This window comes from Perca fluviatilis, chromosome 5 (genome assembly GCF_010015445.1).
Source record: "Perca fluviatilis chromosome 5, GENO_Pfluv_1.0, whole genome shotgun sequence".
Taxonomy (NCBI): domain Eukaryota; kingdom Metazoa; phylum Chordata; class Actinopteri; order Perciformes; family Percidae; genus Perca; species Perca fluviatilis.
In genome coordinates, this window is record NC_053116.1 from 2,944,234 (window position 1) to 2,965,840 (window position 21,607).

General features: G+C 40.6%; 1 protein-coding gene and 2 non-coding genes across 3 annotated transcripts in view; all 3 read right to left on the reverse strand.

The window, feature by feature from the left end:
* Positions 1–21,607, reverse strand: part of LOC120558537 (zinc finger protein 239-like) — a 360,504-nt gene that overhangs the window by 84,954 nt on the left and 253,943 nt on the right. The gene's annotated exons all lie outside the window — the stretch shown is intronic.
* On the reverse strand, positions 23–94 carry trnaq-cug. Its single transcript has one exon. It is a non-coding gene; the product is annotated as a tRNA-Gln (tRNA).
* Positions 620–691, reverse strand: trnaq-cug. Its single transcript has one exon. It is a non-coding gene; the product is annotated as a tRNA-Gln (tRNA).

Consider the following 21,607-nt stretch of genomic DNA (forward strand, 5'->3'; position numbering starts at 1 on the left):
ACTTGACCTCGCCCTTCAAAACAGGTCCCACCGAGATTTGAACTCGGATTGCTGGATTCAGAGTCCAGAGTGCTAACCATTACACCATGGAACCACTACAGGGCAGGTGCTGTTGCGTTCAGAGACCGTCTGTGTAGGGTGGGAAATGACAAAACTATGCTGTTGTTTTGGTTTTATAAGACAATTATGAAACTGATTTTTGATGAACACGAACTGTGCAAAGATAAACGTGGGTAACCACCACACTGCACTGGATGAGACTGCTAATAAAACACGTATCTCTACGTAATTTAGTTAATAAAAACTTGACAGTTGTCTTGAAGGTGGAATCATTATTTAGCGATATCGATCTAGGATTAAATGTTATTGACTAACTAAATCACCTTTGACACTCCCACATTAAGTGCAAGTTCCTAATATCTCATATGATGTGTCTTAAGGAGTCAAATACAAAACCTATAGAGAAATTGACATCAAAATAATGGAATAATATGCACAACGATATTTGCATTAAATGACAATTTAACAATCCATAAAATCACACGGTTAGCAAAAAAAAAAAATGATGGACTTACGTTTGTCACAGAAGAATTGTGATCGTGTTTTACCAAAATGAGACAGGTCCCACCAAGATTTGAACTCAGATCACTGGATTCAGAGTCCAGAGTGCTAACCATTACACCATGGAACCACTACAGGACAGGTGCTGTTGCGTTCACACACCATCAAATGCCAAAACTGTGCCATTGTTTTGGTTTTAAAAGACAATTATGAAACTGATTATTGAGGCACACTAACTGTGCAAAGATAAACATGAGTAACCACCACATTGCACCGGATGAGACTGCTAATAAAACAGTATTTGTAAAGATTGTTTTTTTATTATTAAAAAAAAGAGGCATGCATAAACATATATCTCTACGTAATTTAGTTGATAAAAACTGGGCCTAGTACAAGGAATACTAAGCCATTGAAATAATAATTGTTGGCATGATTTTATAAATATTTTTTTAATGTTAAACATAAATGTGGCACAGTGAATTATTAATCTGTGGATAGCTATTTTAGTAATTATCTCTATAGGCCAGTAAGCCTATCATTAATGTTTTTTCACAAATAGGCTGATTTATATTTGCTAATAATATGTTGGATTCATGTTGAGACATTTTCATAAAAAAAACTTTCAAAAAATTAATAAACTGGTGGCCCCTTTTCAGTAACTCTGAGGACCCTCTAGGGGTCCCGGACCCCCTGCTGAAGATCTCTGGTCTAAACCCTCCGAGGTAGACTGACCCCGAGCTACAGACGTTTCTGCTCCTGTAGAAGCTAGAAGTCTGTATAAAATCAACCTGGTTTTAAGAAAAACACGTTTTCTCCACGATCTTATGGGGAAAAACTACACTACCCACAATCCTAAGCGTAACAGCAACGTCTCTGATTTTCTGATTCTGATGTAACTTTGTGTTAAGTGAGAATCTCGAGTAAAGAAAGAGAGTGATTATTTTCAACCCCACTAAGGCATGGATACCTGACCCGAGGCCGACGGGTCCCGACGGTACCCAACGGGCCGGGCCGGGTTCGGACAGATATTTAGAAATTATGGTCGGGGTCGGGTCGGGCTCGGTCACATCAGCGCGATGAGGCAACAGCTGATTAATGTGCGCTTGTTGCCCCGTGTGCGCTGATGCGCTCATCTGTTGACATTTCCGAATGCCTTCCTACAGTTGCTTAACAAAAGCGGGCTTTCCACACAAACAAACGTAGCCTACATGTGTCATTAGTATGAGGAAAAAAATGAGATTTTAACTGTGTCGGGCTCGGGTCGGGCTTGGACACAAATTTCTTAATACCTGTCGGGCTCGGGCCGGGTTCGGTCACGGCTCTGTCGGACGCGGGCCGTCCTCGGACAGAAAAATTCCAAGAAAGATTTCCAAGTGTTTTCTTTCTTTCAATCGTGTTTTCCCTCCATTTCTGTCTCTCTCTCCCTCGCTACACACACACACACACACACACACACATACGTGCGTGAATAGCTAAACCGCTAGCCCATAGCAAAGTAGCTATTGTGATCCTTTGGTCTGTAAGACATTAGCCTGAAAGCTAACCGGCTAGCCCTAGCCACACGGCACTGCACCCAGCACCACTACCACCCTCTTGAGGCTAAATAGTTTTGTGCCGCTCACAGGAGTAGCCATTTTTGTAGTCTTTGGGCTAGACTTCTTTGTCTCTGCTTTTGGTTGTAGTTTGTAAAAGGGTAGATACACTACTGGTCAAAAGTTTTAGAACACCCCAATTTTTCTAGTTTTTTATTGAAATTTTAGCAGTTCAAGTTCAATGAATAGCTTGAAATGGTACAAAGGTTAAGTGGTGAACTGCCTGAGGTTAAAAAAAAAAGTAAGGTTACCCAAAACTGAAAAATAATGTACATTTCAGAATTTTACAAAAAGTCCTTTTTCAGGGAACACGAAATGGGTTAAAAATGTAAAGCTGTTCTGCAGCAATGGAGGTTGATCAAGCTTTGAAAGTTGGTGCTACCAATTCCCACAGGTGTTCCAACTTGTCTGGATTGGATGAGTTAGCATTATCAGCTTAGCGCAGGGGCTAATGGAGCGAGGCTTGTATCTTGTAAATGACCCCACTAATAATGCCCGAAATGATACCAAACTTCTACACTAGTACAAATAGGTTATGCACTCATAAAACGATGGATCGGAAAGTTTGTAAGTACACCAGAAGTTTATGTAAATAACACTTGCCTGTTGGCTTCTGCTCTCTGCTGTTGTTGTTGCTACTGCTGCCGGCAGTAAGATGAGTTCTTAGGGCCGTCTACAAATTACAACACCGAAAAGAGATATTTATATTTTTATTTAGATTAATTTTTTTTTAAGTAAGTGCTGTAGTATAACTAGCAGGAGACAAGTTATAATTTAGGTAAGTTTGGAGACATTACCTTATTTAATCATTAAATTAATAAATATTTTTGTTGTATCTCTTTTCTGTGTTATTTGTAGACGGCCCTAAGCACTCTAGCAGCAGCAGCAGCAGAGACGAGAAGCCAACAGGCAAGTGTTATTTACATAAACTTCTGGTGTACATACAAACTTTCCACTCCATCGTTTTATGAGTGCATATATATATATATAGATAAAAAAGATAGATAAAAATGTTCTTTGTTTTGGTTCTTTGGTCATTCTTTTTTTTTTAAAAGTGGTCTGATTTTATATGATAATAATCGGTCTTCTATAAACAAACATTAACTTCACCTATAGAAGAGACAAAAACAGTTGATATCTTACATTTACACTCCAAGATAAAACCTTGTGTCTTCTGTTTGACACTTGAAAAGAAAAAGGGAAACAAACTACCATCATCTTTAATTTGGTTCTTTGTTATCTCAGAGCTCTGAAAATGCATTTAAATATTTGTCTTTCTTTAAACATGTATTTTAATCATATCTCCCTGTTTTTTCTTCAAATTAGCCTAAAACACTTACGGACTTTTATTTTGAAGCTCAGCTAATCTGTCCCAGAAGCTGTAGTCTTTACTGCAGCTATCTTCACACTTTGAACAAGATGGCGTCTAGCAGAAAGGTGTGTTAGCAGAGTCTCTTTGTTGTGTTGAGAAAGAGGTAACATGTGTAAAGTCCAGATGCTAAGAGCGTTGGTGAAGCAGCGACTAACTGCGGCCGCTGAAGAGATATTTGGGCTGTTTGAAAGAACGATAGCAGAGTACGAGGAGGAACTTTGTCGTTCAAAAGAGGAGAACGAGCGACAACGGGAGCTACTGGACGCTGTTTTCAACCCTCAGCTTCGGTTACACAGTAGGGCTGGGCGTATCGATCTAAATATCGATAGTATCGATACCAAGATGAGTATTGGTATCGGATCGAAACTGTCGTGATGAGATCGATACTTTTGTTGCAGTTTCACGAGTTCATGCGAGCGCAGCGTCTCTCCAATTCTGTGCGCAGTGTGCAAACAGCGCACCTCTCTCTCTCTCTCTCTCTCTCATCTCTCTCTCTCTCTCTCTGCCCCTCCCCCTCCCTGCTCTGCCGGAGGCGGAGAGCGGAGAGTCAGAACAGTTATATTCATATTTATACATTGTGGCTTTTGTTTACTTATTTTGCACAACTGACTTTGTTACTTTACTACTGACTTTATTTTTCACAAATATCTGTGTGCAGTGTATTTTTTGTTGTGTTTTTTATATTGTTATATTCATATTTATACATTGTGGCTTTTGCTTACTTACTTTGCACAACTGACTTTATTTTTCACAGATATCTGTGTGTAATGGAAGGTATTTTTGGTTGTGTTGTTGGCTTTGTTATATTTATATTTTGTTACTGTATATTATTTTATTATTTCTATACCATTACATTGTTTTATATTGTTCTAGTTAGTAAATAAAAACATTTAGATTTGCCTGTGTTTTATCATAATCATAATCAACTAACTAAAGGAAAAATCACAAAATGATTCAATGATCGTGAGTTACAAGTAAAAAGTATCGGAATCGGTATTGGTATCGGTGATACTAGCCCTGTATTTACTTGGTATCGGATCGATACCAACATTCCCAGTATCGCCCACCCCTATTACACAGAGCAGGTTTGGTCATTAAACCTTCAGTTGATCTTTCTCTCCTTCCTGTGATCTCTTCTCTCAGATATGACGTATGTAAATAAGCATTTGTTCATTAGCTCTATTTGAATCTAAGCTCTTTAAAAGGCCTTTGCCAAACCCACCAGACTCCATGTAAATAATCAGTACTTTTATCATCATAAAACACACTGCATTCAAAGTGGACAGAAACTAAATAAAACTATCAATTCAATTCAATTCAATTCAATTTTATTTATAGTATCAAATCATAACATAAGTTATCTCGAGACACTTTACAGATAGAGTTGGTCTAGACCACACTCTATAATTTACAAAGCCCCAACAATTCCAACAATTCCAGTAATTCCCTCAAGAGCAAGCAGTGCGACAGTGGCGAGGAAAAACTCCCTCTTGGGAAGAAACCTCGGACAGACCCAGACGCCTCTTGGTAGGCGGTGTCTGACGAGCCGGTTGGGGGTGTGATGAACAGTGGCGATTGTAGTCACATTAATAATGGAACAGTGACTGGATGTAGCGGGAAGCTGCAGGGTTCAGCAGGACGCAGCATGACATTGCAGGGCATCGCTGAGCTCAGCAGGGAGTGCAGCAGGACCACGGCGACAGCTGCAACCAGGGTCTTGGTGCCAACGTTCTCCAAGGAAATACGCTGGGGGAAAAAAAAAAAGCATAAGGACTCCGGGGAGTAAACTCCCCAGAAGCTAGGATTAGTAACAAGCATTTCTGGGACGGGCTGCACACAAATAGCAATAGTAATAGTAATAGTAACAGTAATAGAAAGGGAGAGGAGAGAGCAGCTCAGTGTGTCAAAGGAAGGAAGTCCCCCGGCAGTCTAGAACTATAACAGCGTAACTATAACAGGTAACTAAGAGAGACAGGTCATAAGGAGAGGTAGCTTTTTCGGGCTTAGAACTCTCCCCCTGCCGGATCTGGCTTGGCTGGCCTGCCTCCCTCTACTTTATGTATTATTAATCTAACAATTATGAAGCAGTTGGGCCAGTTAGGTGAACACTGCAACTCCTCACTCCCTAACTATAAGCTTTATCAAATAGGAGAGTTTTAAGTTCATTCTTGAATGAGGTGACAGTTTCTGCCCCCCGAACCCAGATCGGGAGCTGGTTCCATAGGAGAGGAGCCTGATAACTGAAGGCTCTAGCTCCCATTCTACTTTTAGAGACTCTAGGTACCACCAGTAACTCTGCATTCTGGGAGCGCAGTGCTCTAGTAGGACAATAGGGTATTAGGAGCTCTTCTAGATATGATGGTGCTAGACCATTTAGAGCTTTGTAGGTCAAGAGAAGGACTTTAAACTCAATCCTGGATTCAACAGGAAGCCAATGCAGAGAAGCTAATACAGGAGAAATATGATCTCTTTTCTTAGTTCTTGTGAGAACACGCGCTGCAGCATTCTGGATCAGCTGGAGAGTCTTAAGAGACTTATTTGAGCAACCTGACAGTAGGGAATTACAATAGTCCAGCCTGGAAGTAACAAATGCATGGACTAGTTTTTCAGCGTCGTTTTGAGACAGGATATTCCTAATTTTGGCAATGTTACGAAGATGAAAAAAGGCTGTTCTTGAGGTTTGTTTTAGATTGGCATTAAAGGATATATCCTGATCGAAGATAACTCCTAAATTTCTAACAGTGGTGCTGGAGGCCAGGGCAACACCATCCAGAGTAGCTATATCTCTAGATAATGAAGTTCGGAGGTGTTTAGGGCCCAGCACAATAACTTCAGTTTTGTTAGGGTTTAACATCAGAAAATTATAGGTCATCCAGGATTTTATATCCTTAATGCACGCTTGAAATTTAGCTAGCTGACTGGTTTCGTCTGGTTTGATTGACAAGTATAATTGGGTGTCATCCGCATAACAGTGAAAGTTAATTGAGTGTTTTCTAATAATATTGCCTAGAGGAAGCATATATAAGGAGAATAGAATTGGTCCAAGCACTGAGCCTTGAGGAACCCCATGGCTAACTTTGCGCGTACTTGGAGGATTTATCATTAACATTCACAAATTGAGATCAATCAGAGAAATAGGACCTAAACCAACTCAGAGCAATTCCTTTAATGCCAACCAAGTGTTCCAATCTCTGTAACAGGATTGAATGGTCAATTGTGTCAAATGCAGCACTAAGAACTAGTAAAACAAGAATGGAGACAAGACCTTTGTCTGCAGCAGTTAAAAGGTCGTTAGTAATTTTCACCAGTGCCGTCTCTGTGCTATGATTCTTTCTAAATCCTGATTGAAAGTCATCAAATAAACTATTGCTATGTAGAAAATCACATAACTGATTAGCAACCACCTTCTCAAGGATCTTGGATAGAAAGGGAAGGTTAGATATAGGTCTATGGTTTGCTAAGACCTCAGGATCCAGGGTGGGTTTTTTCAGAAGAGGTTTTATCACAGCTACTTTAAATGACTGTGGTACATAACCTGTTAATAGAGACATATTGATTATATCTAGTAATGAGGTGTTAACCACAGGTAATGCTTCTTTGAGTAGTCTCGTTGGGATGGGGTCCAAGAGACAGGTAGATGGCTTAGCTGAGGATATCTTTAACATTAATTGTTGAAGGTCTATAGGATAAAAGCAGTCTAAGTATATGTCGAGACTAGTCTTTATTTCTAACGACTCTGCGTTTAAAGGTGAACCGTTAGAAGTTGAGTGTAAAAGGTGATGAATTTTATCTCTAATTGTTGTAATTTTATCATTGAAGAAGCTCATGAAGTCATCACTACTCAGAGCTAGAGGAATAGATGGCTCAGTAGAGCTGTGGCTATCTGTCAGCCTGGCGACAGTGCTGAAAAGAAACCTTGGGTTGTTCTTGTTTTCTTCTATTAGTGATGAGTAATAGTCTGATTTGGCCTTTCTTAGGGCCTTCCTATAGGTTTTGAGACTTTCTTGCCAATCCAAACGAGATTCTTCCACCTTGGTGGAACGCCACTTACATTCGAGGTTTCGCGAGATTTGTTTTAATTTGCGAGTTTGGGAGTTATACCAAGGTGCTAGTTTCCTTTGCTTCATCATCTTCTTTTTCAGGGGAGCGACGGAGTCTAAGGTCGTCCGTAGAAATGTTGTAACACCGTCTACAAATTCTGTTTGCTGTTGGAATATCTTCTTTAAATTTAGCTATAGCACTGTCAGATAAGAATCTGGTGTAGGAGCTTTTATCTAATTTAATATAATCAGGTAGTAAGAATTCGAAAGTGATTAAAGAATGATCTGATAATACCGAATTCTGCGAAAATATTATTAAATGCTCAATTTCAATACCATATGCCAGCACAAGGTCGAGGGTGTGGTTAAAACAGTGCGTCGCCTTGTGCACACTCTGACTGAAACCGATTGAATCCAGTAATGAGTTGAAAGCAGTACTAAGGCTGTCATTGTCAACGTCCACATGGATATTAAAATCACCTACAAGAAGTACTTGGTCTGATTTAAGGACTAAACATGATAAAAACTCTGAGAATTCAGATACAAATTCAGAATACGGACCTGGAGCCCTGTAAATAACAATGAATATAATTGGCTGTAATGTTTTCCATTTTGGATGTTGAAGATTAAGAAAAAGACTTTCAAATGAGTTATAATGTAATTTAGGTTTAGGAGTAATTAACAGGCTTGCATCAAAGATGGCTGCAACTCCCCCTCCTCGGCCTGAGCCTCTAGGAATTTGAGTATTAATATGGCTGGGAGGAGTGGCTTCATTTAGACTAACATAGTCTTCATGGCCCAGCCAGGTTTCAGTAAGACAAAATAAATCTGTCTTGGTTCATCTTTCCACTGTTCCAACAATCACCACTCTGGTTTAGTTGAAATGAACTCTTAATTCCCACATTTACATGTGGGAATATGCTGGATCTATACACGCTAAAAGTGCTGATTATTTACATGGAGTCTGGTTGGTTTGGTGATGGGGATTTCGGGGCTGTTTTCTAGATAAACAAAGATTCTTATTTAATAGGTAATCCCTTAGGATTGTATAGGTTATTGTTACATAGTAGTCATGTTCACCTTGGAACACAACAGCACAGTATTGTAACCACTGAGGCTAATAGAGGTGTGTGTGTTTGTTTGTGTGTGTCTCTGTGTGTGTGTATACACACTAAAACCTCCTGGGTCAAAAAGGGACCAACTAATTTCTGGGTTATTTCAACCCAGAAAATTGGGTTATTCTTTTTGGAACACAACAGCACAGTATTGTAACCACTGAGGCTAATAGAGGTGTGTGTGTCTCTGTGTGTGTGTATACACACTAAAAACTCCTGGGTCAAAAAGGGACCAACTAATTTCTGGGTTATTTCAACCCAGAAAATTGGGTTATTCTTTTTGACCCAACTTCTGGGTTAAATATTTGACCCAAATCTTGGGTTAAAATAACCCAACAGTGTAGTTAATATAACCCAACTTCTGGGTTAAATACCTGACCCAAATGTTTGGTTAAAATAACCCAACTTCTGGGTCAAAAGAACAACCCAATTTTCTGGGTTGAAATAACCCAGAAATTAGTCGGTCCCTTTTTAACCCAGGAGTTGGGTCAAAAATAACCTAACTTGGGTTACTATGACAGTATGCCTTATTTCAGAAAGTAAAACATTGTTTTACATTGTATGACACACTTTAAGCACTTTTACATTTGTATTGTATTAAATTAAATTAAAATTATATAAAAAACACACACACTTCCCAGTGGGCATTTTATGTCAATTTAACATCAATATGACATCAAACATTGACGTCAAAATTACGTCAAAATGTATTGACATATTTTGATATAATTTCAATGTCAAGAATCACTCAATTTCAACCTAAATGTACAATGACTGACAACATACACATAGAAATATGTGCAGATTATTTAATTTATGTAAAACTTAGACATTAGAACATACATCATGTATCATTTATTGAAGTGGTGCAGTGGTTTCAAAATGTATCAATGTACAAAATCCCAATTCCTGTAGGGCATGACTAATGTACATAATGCTGTTTGTTTTTCTCCCATAGAAACCATAGAATTTATTTTGTGTGCATTACTGTATTTGATTAATTACACTATGCATCTTCTCAAAATGCTATAAAATGCCCCCCTCCACTCCATTGTGAATCTGTGCCCGTGTACCTTTTAGTCTGGGTTACACAAGGATGGCAATATCCCAACCCGTCATAAATGGTCCTGAAATGTCAGTAAGAACCCATAGTAATGGAATATCCATGTTGTTTTATTCATAATATGTTTGGTAGATGTACTGTATAATCCAGCTCATACAAAAGCAAAGTATTAAAAACTAAACTTATTTTCCGGTGATTCCCGTGTGCCTGAAGACGTTTCCCACCACACAAGTTAGGTTGAAGCACACTGGCGTGTTCACGAGACTTCTCGGGCCTTCTCTGGTTTCTGTTGAGGAAACACAAACACAAAACAGAGAGTGAGGTCTGGTGTAACAGACATAAATGGACTGAGGGCTAGATTTATCAAGCCGTTTGCGCCTGTTTCCAGGCGCTAATTGGTCGCAAAGACAGACGTAACCGATGCAGGCTATTTACAAACAGGGCACACTTGGGTAAAATGGCAGATTGTCTGTCACATGAGCGAGAAGAGACAAGTTGCGCTTTCACTAAGCCTTCGTGGGAGGGTCGTGGGGAAAGTGGGAGTTCCACCCAAAAAGGTGGGAGGATAAGCACAAAGTGCACCTAATTATATATTCCGTGGTATTTACAAAGACTGTCAGTAAGAGCGCGCCTCTATTCTGCGGGGGAAATTCTCCGCCTCTTAAAAGCAGGTCTACACCAGCCGCAATCGAGTTTCCTCGTAGACCATTATGCCGCTGATGAAATGGCAACAGTAATTTGAGCAAGACAAAGACATAGGCGAGGCTGAAAATATTTTTAACACAAGAATCACACTTTGTCAGTGAACACAACATCATTTAGCGTTACAGATCAAGCAGCCATGCAATATTAGAGTTACTGGAAGAAATCAAAGATGAAATTGAATCTCCCACTCAGCGTTCACATCCCATTCCAGCGGTCTCCTCGCTACATTACAAATATTGGGATCAGGATCATTTCAAACAGTCATAACGTCAGCAGTGGGAATATCGCAGTCTGCACTCAGCCATATCATAGCACAAGTACTGCTTTACTACAGCGCAATTTACGGTATAGTGGGCGGAGAAAGACGCTGATTGCCTGATGGGTGTCAGGGTTGATAAATACTACGCAAAATGTGGAAGCATAGCGTGCGCTATTACCGAACTCGCATAAACAGACGCAGCGCAAACTGCGCTAGTGTTAGTAAATTAGGCCCTGAGTCTTTAAAGTACATATCTTAGAGTTTTATTTACATTTTGCAGCCTCGCCATAAACTCCCTCTCCTCCTCCATGTCCTGAGGTCCCTGACTCCTGGTAGGGGGCAGGGGTTTTGTCTTGGAACTGGAGGAGGACTCAGGCTTGCAGGACCTCTTCCTGGTGGTGGAGGAGGAGGAGGCTTCTGGTGACTCCGGTGATGGCACGGTGTGGGTGAGTTCCTAGCGGAAATGCTCCCTCAGTACTTCTTGTAGGTGATTTTAATATCCATGTGGACGTTGACAATGACAGCCTTAGTACTGCTTTCAACTCATTACTGGATTCAATCGGTTTCAGTCAGAGTGTGCACAAGGCGACGCACTCTTTTAACCACACCCTCGACCTTGTGCTGGCATATGGTATTGAAATTGAGGATTTAATAATAATTACCGCAGAATTCGGTATTATCAGATCATTCTTTAATCACTTTCGAATTCTTACTACCTGATTATATTAAATTAGATAAAAGCTCCTACACCAGATGCTTATCTGACAGTGCTATAGCTAAATTTAAAGAAGATATTCCAACAGCATTCGACTCTATGTCATGCCTTAACATAACAGAGGACCTGTATGTTAACCTCAGTCCCTCTCAAATTGATGCATTTGTAGACGGTTATTACGACATGCCTACGGACGACCTTAAGACCCTCCGCTCCCCTGAAAAAGAAGATGATGAAGCAAAGGAAACTAGCACCTTGGTATAACTCCCAAACTCGCAAAATTAAAACAAATCTCGCGAAACCTCGAATGTAAGTGGCGTTCCACCAAGGTGGAAGAATCTCGTTTGGATTGGCAAGAAAGTCTCCAAAACCTATAGGAAGGCCCTAAGAAAGGCCAGATCAGACTATTACTCATCATTAATAGAAGAAAACAAGAACAACCCAAGGTTTCTTTTCAGCACTGTCGCCAGGCTGACAGATAGCCACAGCTCTACTGAGCCATCTATTCCTCTAGCTCTGAGTAGTGATGACTTCATGAGCTTCTTCAATGATAAAATTACAACAATTAGAGATAAAATTCATCACCTTTTACACTCAACTTCTAACGGTTCACCTTTAAACGCTGAGTCGTTAGAAATAAAGACTAGTCTCGACATATACTTAGACTGCTTTTATCCTATAGATCTTCAACAATTATTGTTAAAGATATCCTGCGCCAGCTAGCATCTACCTGTCTCTTGGACCCCATCCCAACGAGACTACTCAAAGAAGCATTACCTGTGGTTAACACCTCATTACTAGATATGATCAATATGTCTCTATTAACAGGTTATGTACCACAGTCATTTAAAGTAGCTGTGATAAAACCTCTTCTGAAAAAACCCACCCTGGATCCTGAGGTCTTAGCAAACTATAGACCTATATCTCAACTCTTCCTTTTTATCCAAGATCCTTGAGAAGGTGGTTGCTAATCAGTTATGTGATTTTCTACATAGCAACAGTTTATTTGATGACTTTCAATCAGGATTTAGAAAGAATCATAGCACAGAGACGGCACTGGTGAAAATTACTAACGACCTTTTAACTGCTGCAGACAAAGGTCTTGTCTCCATTCTTGTTTTACTAGATCTTAGTGCTGCATTTGACACAATTGACCATTCAATCCTGTTACAGAGATTGGAACACTTGGTTGGCATTAAAGGAATTGTTCTGAGTTGGTTTAGGTCCTATTTCTCTGATCGATCTCAATTTGTGAATGTTAATGATAAATCCTCCAAGTACGCTAAAGTTAGCCATGGGGTTCCTCAAGGCTCAGTGCTTGGACCAATTCTATTCTCCTTATATATGCTTCCTCTAGGCAATATTATTAGAAAACACTCAATTAACTTTCACTGTTATGCGGATGACACCCAATTATACTTGTCAATCAAACCAGACGAAACCAGTCAGCTAGCAACTAAGTATACAAATAATGGATGACCTATAATTTTTCCTGATGTTAACCTAACAAAACTGAAGTTATTGTGCTGGGCCCTAAACACCTCCGAACTTCATTATCTAGAGATATAGCTACTCTGGATGGTGTTGCCCTGGCCTCCAGCACCACTGTTAGAAATTTAGGAGTTATCTTTGATCAGGATATATCCTTTAATGCCAATCTAAAACAAACCTCAAGAACAGCCTTTTTTCATCTTCGTAACATTGCCAAAATTAGGAATATCCTGTCTCAAAACGACGCTGAAAAACTAGTCCATGCATTTGTTACTTCCAGGCTGGACTATTGTAATTCCCTACTGTCAGGTTGCTCAAATACGTCTCTTAAGACTCTCCAGCTGATCCAGAATGCTGCAGCGCGTGTTCTCACAAGAACTAAGAAAAGAGATCATATTTCTCCTGTATTAGCTTCTCTGCATTGGCTTCCTGTTGAATCCAGGATTGAGTTTAAAGTCCTTCTCTTGACCTACAAAGCTCTAAATGGTCTAGCACCATCATATCTAGAAGAGCTCCTAATACCCTATTGTCCTACTAGAGCACTGCGCTCCCAGAATGCAGAGTTACTGGTGGTACCTAGAGTCTCTAAAAGTAGAATGGGAGCCAGAGCCTTCAGTTATCAAGCTCCTCTCCTATGGAACCAGCTCCCGATCTGGGTTCGGGGGGCAGAAACTGTCACCTCATTCAAGAATGAACTTAAAACTCTCCTATTTGATAAAGCTTATAGTTAGGGAGTGAGGAGTTGCAGTGTTCACCTAACTGGCCCAACTGCTTCTCTTCATAATTGTTAGATTAATAATACATAACAAAGTAGAGGGAGGCAGGCCAGCCAAGCCAGATCCGGCAGGGGAGAGTTCTAAGCCCGAAAAAGCTACCTCTCCTTATGACCTGTCTCTCTTAGTTACCTGTTATAGTTACGCTGTTATAGTCCTAGACTGCCGGGGGACTTCCTTCCTTTGACACACTGAGCTGCTCTCTCCTCTCCCTTTCTATTACTGTTTCTATTACTGTTACTATTACTATTTGTGTTGCAGCCCGTCCCAGAAATGCTTGTTACTAATCCTAGCTTCTGGGGAGTTTACCCCCGAGTCCTTATGCTTTTTTCCCCGCAGCGTATTTCCTTGGAGAACGTTGGCACCAAGACCCTGGTTGCAGCTGTCGCCGTGGTCCTGCTGCACTCCCTGCTGAGCTCAGCGATGCCCTGCAATGTCATGCTGCGTCCTGCTGAACCCTGCAGCTTCCCGCTACATCCAGTCACTGTTCCATTATTAATGTGACTACTATCGCCACTGTTCATACACACCCCAACTGGCTCGTCAGACACCGCCTACCAAGAGCCTGGGTCTGTCCGGGTTTCTTCCCAAGAGGGAGTTTTTCCTGCGCGCATGCGCTGCTTGCTCTTGAGGGAATTACTGGAATTGTTGGAATTGTTGGGGCTTTGTAAATTATAGAGTGTGGTCTAGACCTACTCTATCTGTAAAGTGTCTCGAGATAACTTATGTTATGATTTGATACTATAAATAAAATTGAATTGAAATTGAATCCTCTTTGACTGGGCCACGTTCAGGCTGAGGGCGTAGAAGCAGTCAGCGGTGGCCATGTTGTGGCACATAAAAGGTGGCCACCATCTTCTGCTGCCCAACAGAAGGTTGTTCTTGACCTTAAAACAGTAGAAGAGAAAAGATTGCTACGGTTAGTTAAGCCAGCAGAGTTTTAATGAAATCCAGTATGAACAGATAAGTTACTGAGGAGAACTTACATGAGCAGACACAGCAGTCCTCAGGTCAGTGAAGTTGGGGGACCCTTTATAACCACAATAATTCACATGGAAAGTCACACTTACTTTTGGATGCCATCAATGTTCCTTAAAAATAGCCAACTGAACAATACAGTCTGTCCCTTTACCAGGTGAAATATAAAAGACCTGACCCTCGACACATTGGACTGTGCATTTTCCAGCTGCTTGGAAGTGGGGCAGCTGCCCTCATGGTACCGCTGGTAGTCCTGGAGGTCTTCTTTGAACACACATTTTAAATGATCTGAGTAACATTTAACATTGAGGTAGAACACACATATATTTGTACTACTTTTCTTTCTTACCAATTGAAGGAGGGAATTTCAGGTTCCTTATTCCAGGGCTACGTCCACTGCCCCGGAAGAGGTTTTTCAGGTTATTCCTGATTCTTGCTCCATTCTTGCTTCATGCATGTCTTCTTTCAGACTATTACAAAAACACAGATACACAGTTACATGTTTATTTTACCCTGTCTATTTGCCCAAAAGTTTGCAGTAGATAAAGCCTTGTTTGCATTTAAACAGAAACATTTCAGAAAAATTATGATACAGGAAAATAATTGTCTTAATGTCGGTAAAAAGGAAGAAGTCTCATGTTGTTAAAATGTATTACACTATTCACCTGTAATGTATGGAACTTACATAACGTTACACCAAACTTTCAAGTTTCCTTCCTCTCTATATTCTTAAGGTTCAGGGATTAGTTCATATATCATTCAAAGCCTGATTTATGTAAAAGGTTATACCTAAAAAAACAATAGATTTTTTTTCTTGGCTGTCCAAAATTCCCTCCTTTTAAAAACGAGTGTAATCTACTCTACAAATTTGTTCTGTATATTCATCCTTAAAAATAAATTTACAGCAATAACTTCCAGGGAGTTCTGTATAAATCAGAGCGTACACCACAGCCCCGCGGGAACCAGCGATTTGTCAGCGTTACATTTTTGCATTTTTTATTTAAAAGGAACTACATAAAGTACTCAATACATAATTTTTAGTAACGTTACACAAACAATAAAAAATACATCCAACGTGGAAACGTGAGCATTCAAAACAGGCTACATGATAGCTGAATACAAATTTTCCTCCTTTTTCTGCATGTTCACTTTTCAGCAAGAAATATAATAATAATAATAATAATGTCCGTACATTTCTAACGGTCGGTGGATTAGCTATCGTTAGTAATGTTTTATTCATAAACATCTACTTAAAACGAGCTAGCTAAATCAATGTTAGCTAGCTACGTTTTAGCACGCTAACATTTGTCGTAGCATTAACCTAGCTAGCTAGCTAGCTAGCCAGCCAATGTAGCATACAGTGACTCAGATACATCTTAATAAAAAAGAAAACCGATAACTTACTTACTTAGATAACGTAAATTTGAATGGGCAAACACATAGCGCTAGATAGATAGATAGATAGATAGATAGATAGATAGATAGATAGATAGATAGATAGATAACGATACAGCATTGACATGTCTGTATTAAGGACTCCTTTGAAACAACGTTAATTAAGTGAAATGTCAGTTACTCTTCACAAGCAAGCTAGCTAGCTAGCTAGCTAGTTAAGGTAGCTAATGGAACGTAAGAGAGTTTATTCTAGAAGCACGGTTTAAACAAACACATTTTCTGCAACAAACTACCAGTAAAATGAAAATGCTTACCTCGCCTCCCTGCCCCAGGAACCAAAGTGTCGTTTAGAGGAGAAAATAAGCTGGTCCGATGTCAAGACAACTCACCGAAAAAGACATTGTAGAGAGAGACAATAGACAGACAGTTCTATGGCCTTCTTCACTTTATCTGCTAAAAGTTAAAACAAATGAGTAGCTGGAGTTCCTCAATAAAAACTCTACTAGGCTGAAAGTTCACGGTTGCCAACTATTTCACTTGGAGCCTTTTTGAATCTACACGGCCACTCTGCTTTCTCTTCTCTCTGTTGATCTATTCCACAGACAGTTCACAAAGCTCTATTGTCAATAAAGTACAAAAGAAAAGAAAATAGTTTGCCGACAATGCCGAGGGCAGACGCTTCGCAGAACAGCGGTCTTAGCAGCTGAGCAGACAGAGAGCAGAGAGGGCGACTCGGCAGTCCGCTAACTTGTTGCTCTCTCTAATATAACCAATATAAGCCGCTCTGTTTAGGCTACAAAACATGCATGCAGGCTGAAATTCAACCGTTCGGTTTTGTTGGGATTAAGTTATAAGCTGAAGGAAACTCTGCTAGCTGCTAGGCTGATGTGCAACGGTAAACACTCCAGCGTTAATGTGTCCACGTCCACCTCAGCTCAATGGACTGTCCATCCTCATGTGCAAAGCTGAAGTGACGAGCAAGTTTTTTTCTCTCTCCATAAACTCTTGAATGTAGGATAGAAAACAGTCAATGAGGAGAACTACACAATGATTATTGCTTTCATTATATTTCATATCACACGATATCTGTTCTCCTGTAACTTCTGCGAGCAAAAAGTAAAACATAAATAAAAAATATGAGGTGATGATGTCATCACCGCGGTAGTGGCACGTCATCGCCAGTATTGCAGTTATCGTCACAGCCCTAACACACACACAAATGTATTTTTCATAGATGTTCTTTTGAACATACACATGTTCCACCAATATAGATAGCCAAGCAGCCTACTGTGGGGAGTAGCAACATGCTAGTTCACTGACATCAGCTCTGCAAATAACTCAGACATATTTTGGTTACAATGACGGGGTCATCAGTTTGTAAAGGGTCTATATGCCAGCAAGCAGTACTTTGTGGGCAGTTGTGCTAATGATTGCTTGCTAACATAACAGACAACAGACAACTCGCAAAAGCCACACACACCCTAGCGTTGGGCGGGGAAATGCACCCCTGACACAAAACTCCGAAAGGGTCACAACGCCGTGGAGTTGACGCAGAAGCATAGAACAGCCTTTACTGAGATGAACGTGAGACTCTAAATGCAAAATATGTCCGCCAAGCTTAAGTTGTTCAAGTATGCTACAGGCTCACACAGACGCAGCCGCTTCGGCTTTTGGAACCAAAATTTGGTACCGAAAGATAAATAATTTTTTTATATAGTTTTTCGTTTGATACCATAAAAGTATCAACGTTTGGTGTCCAGCCCTAGTCCTTTCGCCGTTCTCGTGTCCCGGCGTGTGGCATGTCCTTTCCTCGTTCTTCTTTTGTGGCGTGTCCCCCAGAGACCATGGGTCATATCCTGGCATGTGGTGTGTCATTTCCCCGTTCTTCTTTTCCTAAACCCCAAAACCCAACCTCCTGATAGTGCTGACCAGCACAAATACATTACTTTCTTAGAAACACGAAGTAAACGAGATAATCATGTCCGTGTACACGAATCAATAGATTACAAATAACGTGACCATTTCACGAACTGCCGTGAGACCGTGTTGAAATACGAAAAAATAAGAGAATTAGGATGGTTTTAATGAACCCAAATCTTCATTTTGTTTGGCATCTGTTTTTGTGTTCTTTGGGGTGCCATTACTGTTTAGAAATATTACTCTTGGGTAGGACCGAACAATGGTAATGTGTCAAAATGCAGGCTACTCATTTATTTTAAAGGGACAACTGTGTTAATTCAGCTGCAAAGCTTGTGACAAAAAACACCCCAAAAATGTGACCCTGTTACAAAGTTTGCAGCAGCTCAGTCCATGACAGGTCTAATGTCTGCCTTATGGCCCTTCTCTAGAACTGCAGGGGGGGGGGGGTTGGTACTATCATTCAGCTATTACTTGCTATTAAATCCACTGTTTGTCTGTGTGTGGATTTTATTTTAAAGGTCCCATGACATGGTGCTCTTTGGATGCTATTATATAGACCTTAGTGGTCCCCTAATACTATATCTGAAGTCTCTTTCCCGAAATTCAGCCTTGGTGCAGAATTAAAGCCACTAGAGCCAGTCCCACAATGAGCTTTCCTTAGGATGTGCCATTTTTGTGTCTCTAGCTATTGAGGAGGAGAGAGGGCGGGGCAAGGTGGAGGGTGGGGGTGTGGCCTTGACCAACTGGCACTTTTCTCGTTTGAAAGCCATGATGTCTCTCTCCCATGGGTTGGCCAAATTCTCTGGGCGGGCAAAGCAGAGAAAGGGGAGGTAACCTTGCTTGTTATGACCTCATAACAAGCAAGATTCCAGAACGGCTCATCTGAGCTTTCATTTTCTCAAAGGCAGAGTAGGATACCCAGGGCTCGGTTTACACCTATCACCATTTCTAGCCAATTGGGGACCATAGGCAGGCTGGGGGAACGCATATTAATGTTAAAAAACCTCATAAAGTGAAATTTTCATGCCATGGGACCTTTAAGTTCAAGGCAGGCAGGCTTGTTTATTCGTGTTTGGCAATTAAAAACTCATGTAAATATTCTACCTGACTTATTTTGTAGCTTTTGGGGGAATTTTTATCAGGGATTTGATACAGGTTTTTCCCCTTTGTCTGTCGTCGTTGTGCATACATCCATATCGGTATTAAGGGTGTCACGATTTCGATTTTAAATCACACACACGCAGAGGTGTGGACAAATTTCAGGTATCGGTACCGGCACCGGTAAAAATGTGAACGGTACCCAACCCTAGCCATATGTAAAATAAAATGAAGCTGCCTCCAGCCCCTTCCCCTTGCAAAGTTGCATAAATATGTTTGAAATTATTTTTACAACTGAAATTAATTTTTTTGTTAAAGGGTCATCGTTACTGAAAAAAAGGTACCGTTGAATACCGGAACCAAATTTCAGGCATTGGTACCGGCACCGGCAAAAATGTGAACGGTACCCAACCCTAGCCATATGTAATATAAAATGAAATTAACTGTTGACATGATGACACAAAATAGTAGTGAGCTATTTAAATTAGCTGCATACATGGCTAAACATAATTTTCTCTTACCAGTGTATCACCCTGTGTAACATTACTTCGTCCGCAGCAATCCTGCCACAATCGGCCCCAAAACATCCCAGTTAGATCTAAAATCCTTCGTAAATCTTTACAATTATTCCCCAAAAGAACCAACCAGGCCTGCCTTGTTGCACGATTAAAACGTTTTTCAAAACTTGCCATTTTCAGCGTGTAGCTTTCTAGCTCAAAATTTGTTGTTATTTCCTGAAACAAACTGAGTTTTGGTTGATTGAGGCTACAGTGCATGTAGCTTGTAGCTCCAGTTAATGACTTGTGTGGCTTTCATTTTAGTAGTTATTTCAGTTTTAATGCAGGAAATACTTCACACTCTGAAGTCCTATGGATTGGTCACCTCATCAGCCCTTGCATTTTCTCCATTCAAACAGAACATTTTAATATAGTAAAACACAAACTATAATTCGCTCCCACCTCCCATTAGTTATTTTAACCCTTGTATCATTATCTCTGCATGTTTACCCCTTGGGTCTACCGAAGGCGCACTCAGCAGACGTCAAGCTGGCGACCGTAGCAGGAAAGAAGGGCAAGAAGGCCAAGGAGGAGGAGCAGCCTGCAGCACCTCCTGCAGCAGCAGAGGAAGAGGAGGAGTATGTGGTGGAGAAGGTTTTGGACCGCACACGTGCCCGCTCGCATTGTGAAGCGCGTGTCCGCGCTATTTTGCGACAGCGACATGCACTCTACACTTACTGCTGTGCTGATAGACGGCTTTTTGTACACGTTCCGAAACGGACGTAAACATATCACACTTTCTCTGTAGTCTACCGTTAGCTAGGTATCGTAAATAGGCTACTTTTAAAATGCCATACTTTCCCTCTGGGCTCACCAAAACGGTCGTAAAAGCATATTAACCATTCACTGCACGTTAGGGCTGAACGATTTTTGAAAATGATCTAATTGCGATTTTTTTTCCCAAATATTGCGATTCGATTATTTTTTTAAGCTCTTTGTCTTCTGCATTATTCAACAAAGACAAACAATAAATCATTGTATAATATGAACAACACACGATTACACACTAGACAGTTAAAGAAGTAAAAAAAAAAAATATATATATATATATATATATATATATATACACAACGGTGTATTTTTTTACAGTGCACAGAGAGGAGCTGCCTCCAGCCCCTCCCCCTTGTGAAGTTGCGTGCTGTGTGTATGACACTGTCAATGTTGCACTTGCTCAGAGAGGCTATAGTTACGTTAGTTGCTGGTCTTTCCGTGGGATTTATTGTACTAATAAAACCGTTGAAACACGGTGGCCACGCTGCTGTGAAAGCTCCCCGAACGTCATTTATCAGTCTGATTGTTACCCCTCTCAGTGGCAGCTCCTCCACTCCAAATCTTTATAACGGAGCTAACCACTAATCCGAGCAACTCGTTGCCAACCGAGCCTACAGTTCTGTGTGCCTGTATCCATTAATGGCATGTATGGACTCAAGCACGAACAAAATCCTTCATTTTATTAAAATGGCTGTAAAAGTTTTAAACTTCAACTCAGAGTTGTTTGAATGACAGAAATCAGCTCAAGGTACTGTGTAGCATTAGTGTGCCAAGTTGATGCTTTCTCTGCGGAGTGCAGACTGATTTGCTCTCGCGAGTCATGTGACCAAATCGCAGCCTTTGCAATTAGGAAATCGCGTTTTAACTAGAGGTCGACCGATTCATCGGTTTGCCGATTAATCGGCACCGATAGTTGATTGGTGGAACTATGGTTATCGGCAAAAATCCATACCAATAGTTTTTTCTGGTTGCGTCCGTTGCTGGAGCGGCTGAGAAGCGCGTGCTGTCATTCATTACACAGTAAGGCAAAAGGGCCAACAAGTGCTAAGCATCTCTGGGGAGGGCCAACAAGTGCTAAGCATCTCTGGGAACTCTTTCAAGACTGTTGGAAAACCATTTCAGGTGACTACCTCTTGAAGCTCATCAAGAGAATGCCAAGAGTGTGCAAAGCAGTAATCAGAACAAAGGGTGGCTACTTTGAG